General features: G+C 30.5%; 1 pseudogene; it reads right to left on the bottom strand.

The window, feature by feature from the left end:
- Window positions 1-3,935: 3,935 nt before the first annotated feature.
- LOC111027814 lies at window positions 3,936-5,640 on the bottom strand (annotated as a pseudogene).
- Between the last annotated feature and the right edge of the window lie 219 nt (window positions 5,641-5,859).

Below are 5,859 nucleotides of genomic sequence, written 5' to 3'. Positions count from 1 at the left end.
GTACCGGTACGACAGAAATGACACTATCCACCGAGACTTGATGATGCCCTCAGTCCAGGACGAGATTACAAAGTTTGCCCGAAAACACGAGATAAGGCTAGATCAACACACCAATCCAGCAGCAATTCAACTACTTGACAACTCTCAAGACATAAGGCGTCTCAAACGCCGAAGACCATATGACTTAGTATAAAATGTTAGACTAAGACCGGGCCTCTCCATTGGGAGTGATAACCCAAACATGTTTTTGTTTATATATATCTATAAAATATTATTCATTAGTATCTTATATTTATGTATACCTCTGAAATGTATTGTTAAAGATCATTGATCGTTATAATAAAAAAGCCATCAGGCAGTTTCAAAAAAAAAAAAAAATACATATTCTCATTATCCTATCATCTATAATAATTCCATTATTAATCAAATCTAACAATTCATTTATAGACAAATTTAAAAATTCCTCTATAGAATCTGGCTTTTTATCAGTACTAAAGTACAAACCAACAGTAAAAACAAATTTAGATAAATGAAGCACATTTATTATTGAACAAAGTATAGGCCGAAATTGTTGTTTGGAACTATTCGCTAAAGGCAATCCATCAATATTAAAACTCAAAAATATTTCATTTGTGTTTTTTAAGTAACTTTTATTGAATTGTAATTGAGTCAATAGCATTTTTTTTATGCCTATATTAATATAACTTCCAGGGTTCAAACTAATTATATCATGGGAGTATGGGACCTTATCATCCAGGTTAGGTTAACATCCCATATGATGTCCTAACATCTTTTGGTAAATTTAATCCCTCAGACCTTAATATATTTAACAAACTATTTACACTGTTGCAGTTTATCTTTAATGCTAAGTTTACTACAATTAGTATAATTCATATTGTTTGATCCTAACGTATCAGTAATTGTATCTATTTCCAATCAGGTTTATCAGGTACAGTATTATCAGAAACAAAATTATTGTAGCAACAGTTTTCAACAGCTGTTTCGGATGTCTTCATATTGTTAAGAATATCATTATCAGTATTTGAACCAGTTATTATTATACATACTTCTTTATCTGATGTGTTTGTACTATTTGTAGCAGTAGAAGGAGAACAGTTCAGTCTTTTGAAATGTCGAAGAGACATATTCTCAATTGTTTTGCGTTTTTTTGCGAGGAATCTATACAAGATAAACATTAAATATTCATAAATAATTAGGTAGGTAAGTCTCTAATATTTAGAAACAACAATAAATTTGTGTTTTTACATTTGTTAAACGTAATATGTATTAAGACCTTTTTAGTATTAATATTTACAGTAAAAGCTTATTAGTTCATAACATTTCTATCAGCAACAATATTGTTTTCTTATAATTTGATAAAATAGTTACAGAATTTTCGTGGCAGTTATGTTGGAAAATGAGAAGCAATGGACTGAATTTAAAAACAGGAAACAAAGCCAAAGTTTAACATAACTGAAGCCATTTTTTCATTCTTTAGGCGTTGAGCACCAAGCCTAAACCAGTCTTTAACCACTTTCTCAAATGCATGTTCATCGTTTTGGTATAATTCAAATGAAGTTTCTAAGAACACAATTCTTCTTCTTCTTCGGTTTCTAAAGGCCATTGAGGCCCATTACCGCAACACAAACTTGCTTCCATCTGTCTCTGTCCTATGCTATTGTTTCTCCATTTCGTATTCCAATCTCTGCTAAATTCTTCTCCACTTTGTCAAGCCACCTTTGTTTCGGCCTGCCAAGTGGTCTTTTCCCCTGGGGCTTCCAATTTAAAACCTCGTTCATTAGACCATTTGACCTCCATACATGACCGGCCCATGCCATTCTCCTATTTTTTAATACTGCTACTATGTCTGGCTCTTTAGATAATTGTTGTATTTCTATATTATTTCTTTTCTCATATTGTTGTGTTTTGTTATTTATTTTTGGCCCAAATATTCTTCTTTCGAATATTGCTAATTTGTCTTCGTCTCCTTTAGTCGTTGGCCATGTTGCACACGCATATAAAAGGACTGGTCTGATAATTGCCTTGTATATTGTAATTTTTGATTTGAGTGATACCTGTTTTGATTTTAGTATACTCGTTACTCCATAATAGCATTTGTTTGCTGCAGTTAGTCTTATTTTAATTTCATCGTGACTATTATTTTTGCTATTTATTGTAACACCCAGGTATTTAAAATTTTGCACTCTTTCAAATTTATAATTCTCATTTTCTAAATTTTCCTCGTGATTTTCTCGCCTAGATATTACCATATATTTGGTTTTTCCTTCGTTTATTTGTAATCCAATGTCTTTGCTGATTATTATTAGTTCTTTGGTTCCTGCTTTGACTTCTTGACTTTCTGATCCCAATATGATAATATCATCTGCGTACGCTAGTACTCCGCATTGTCTTCTGTTCTCTTCCAAGTATACGCGACCATATTTTTTCTGAATTTTTCTAACTACCATTTCTAATGCTATATTGAAGAACACAATTAACAAGTATATTTAAATTGATATAGGTATTAAAAATTGTAATATACTTTTCATGGCTTTTATTATTTGATGATCAACTAATCTAAAATTATTCTTTTGGCCCGTCCAAGAGCATAATGTAGCCAGTTTATTTGAAAACAATCTTGGAAGCACTCTTTTGATGTGATTTAAAGATCATAAAATACATAACTATCATTTTTAATGGTTCGAACTCAGAAATCACAACCACTAGCATACGAACACGACTATACTTTACTCCGCTCACCCCGCCACCATCACCAAAACCACTCACATACGTATGCGACTATATCTTACCCCGCTCATGTAGGTTAGATTAGGTTAGTTTCCTCTAGGTTAGACTGAGAAAGGAAGAAAAAAAAATTAATAAACAAAATGAAAGGTTACTTCATCTTCACCGTGTGAAGATGTAGTCATGATAGGATCATAACCTTTCATTTTGTTTACTTATTATTTTTTTTTTCTTCCTTTCTCAGTCTAACTATATTATGTATAACGTTTATGATGATAATTATATATGTTTTTATTGAAATTATGACATTTGTATATATGCATTTAGTATGAAAATAGTTTATATTCAAAGAAATGCATAATATGGATACAACTAATATGATTTTTATTTGAAAATCTGATAATTTTTAATATGAATATGAAGTTTGTATTTTCAGTGAAAATATTATACTATTATACAAATTTGTGTATCAATTATTTATAATAAAGTTGAATACAATAAAACCTATAATTATATCGGTTTTGTAGCTTGTTTAAATTATACATTTTTGTGATAATTTAATAATTATTTATCGTCTCATTAAGATATTTTTATCAAGATCTGTATAGTACCCATATGTGTTGAAGTATAAATATGTTTATATTTACGACAACTATATCAACTATATAGAAATATAATATGTTTTTTATATGAAAACCTGCTGATTTTTAATATGAATATGAAGTTTGTAAATATGTTCATTGAAAATCATTGAAAATATGATATTATTATACAAATCTGCATACCTAACAATTATTTAGAGTAAAGTCGAATACAGTAAAAGCTATATAATATATATATATATCAGCATTGAAGACTGATGAAATTATACATTTTTGTGAGATTTTTAATGTTTACGTGTCGTCTTATTAAGATCTGTATAGCGCCTATAATATGTGATAAAGTATAAATATGTTTGTATTTAAGAACAGTATGTTTATATTTAAAATCGAAATGGTGATATTTACAACGAATATAGAAATATAATAGATGACTTTATTACAAAAACAATTTAATATATATATATATATATAGAGATATTTTACAAAATAAAAAACAAAACAAATTAATATCTACAGGGATATTTTACAAAATAAAAATTAAATTAACGTAAACATTTATATAATTAAATATAATTTACAAATATATAAGTATGTTTATAGTTTTTTTTTTTTTTAAATACAATTAACAATCGAGTTTAAAATGTCCATGAGCGTAGGTATGTATTCTATCGGTCTTTGCTATCCGTTTATCATCTTGCCGGTTGAAGCATAATTTTTTGGATTTGATTGTTCGTATCTTATGGTTGAATGATCTGATGGATACATTTTCCCTAGTATACAGTTTAGAGTTCTCTTTTTCGTCATCGGCGAAAAGGCAATTGAAATGATCATTGAAAGTCATGTGATTTTTAACTACGTGCCCTCGGACGCCTTTTGCCTTAATTTTCTCCTTCTCTTTCAAAATGTAAGCGTATGACTTTGCTCGAAGCGCGATAAACTTGGTAATTAGCTGCCCCTTTCCCTCATCGGAAAACAATCCTGGAATTTTCTTTCGTTCGGCGATGTAGCATGGATGGTCTATCGGTAAATCTGAAGTATCCATCCGGTCAAGTAAGTTTGAATTGCACTTCAAATCTTTGTAAAAATCGTCAGTCTTAATGTGATACATCAATGAATCTAAAAAAAAAAAATAATAAAAATAAATAAATATTTTGTTTGTAATAGAAAAATTGAATAATAATAATAATTTACCTGTATCTCAATACACGAGGTTGATATTATCACCATAATGCGCCTTCATTACATTAAAATGGTAATCGTACATCATGGTTTTACTGATATCCAATACTGCGAAACCTAAAAAAAAAATAATTAAAAATTAAAAATACTAAAATATGACTTTTTTTTTTTATGCAAGTAAAATTGTTACCTATATATATTGGCTTGTTAAACATGATAATTTTGTTTTCCAATGAGACAGCAGCAAGATTTTCACTGTATGTCGTACAATGTTTAAATGTTTGCTTGTTGATGAGTTTTTGTAATCTTTGTGGACATGAAACTAGTTCCATCTTAAAACGTTTCCGTAAAGATTCCATGGTTTTCCCAAAAACGGCATTGTTTAAGAGTTTGAAGAACTCTTTTTCGAATTCATTCTTCGCGTTCTTCCTCATTTTGGTATTTAATTTAATGTATTTTGCAAGCCAATCCGATTGTTTGAACTCTAAAACTCTGTGTACTTTTTCTACAATTAAACCATTTGCTATGGCTTGCTGCAGGTTTCGATAATGGATTACGTAATTTTTTTTTGAATGAAGTGTCGCCATAAGTTTTTTCACTTTTTAACCAGGAGGAATTTTGTTCTCAGGTAAAAATGGAAGATCGTTGTGTAAGTCATGGAGTTCATTAGGGTATGATATGTCTACCTCATACACTCTGCCTATATCTGACGTCGGCGTCAAAGCATCTAATCCGTCTAACTTAGGCTCCACCCATTTAAAGTCACTGTATGGCATGTGCTGTGACATTGCCCACCCGTACAAATTGTTACAATGTTGATAAACTATCCATGATTTTGACTTTGTTGGGTCATAATCTTGGGTTTTTTCATTATTAGCCTTAGCATACCTCATACTTGCTTGTGTGAGGCCACCGCGGATTGAATTTTCAAAAAATATGTGGGTGTCAAAATCAGATAGTAATTCTAGTTTGACTTTGGTATATTTCAACATACAGTCAAAACTAAAACCTGGAGCTGTAAAGTAGTAAACAGGGTCTAAATTGTATGTAGAAATGCACATGTCTCTGAAATTTTCGAACACTTCAGCCAACAGCAGCACGTCAATTTTTAGATACAAATCGCTATATTCTCCTTGGGTTTTGCATTTGAAATGGTTCCATACTGTGACTGCGTGTTCGTATTCCTCATCGTCTATATGTTTTTCCGTTAATGTGCTATAAAAATCTTCTTTCCGAGGCAAAATCGTTTCTTCTAACTTGTCCCAACTATCGGTAAACTCGTAAGGGTATACACCCTTACGTGTGACGAGATTCATATCTCTGGGTACGAATG

Source organism: Myzus persicae, unplaced genomic scaffold (assembly GCF_001856785.1).
Source record: "Myzus persicae strain clone G006 unplaced genomic scaffold, MPER_G0061.0, whole genome shotgun sequence".
NCBI classification, from domain to species: domain Eukaryota; kingdom Metazoa; phylum Arthropoda; class Insecta; order Hemiptera; family Aphididae; genus Myzus; species Myzus persicae.
The sequence above is the reverse complement of the archived record's forward strand: the minus strand, read 5'-3'. Positions and strand labels throughout refer to the sequence as shown.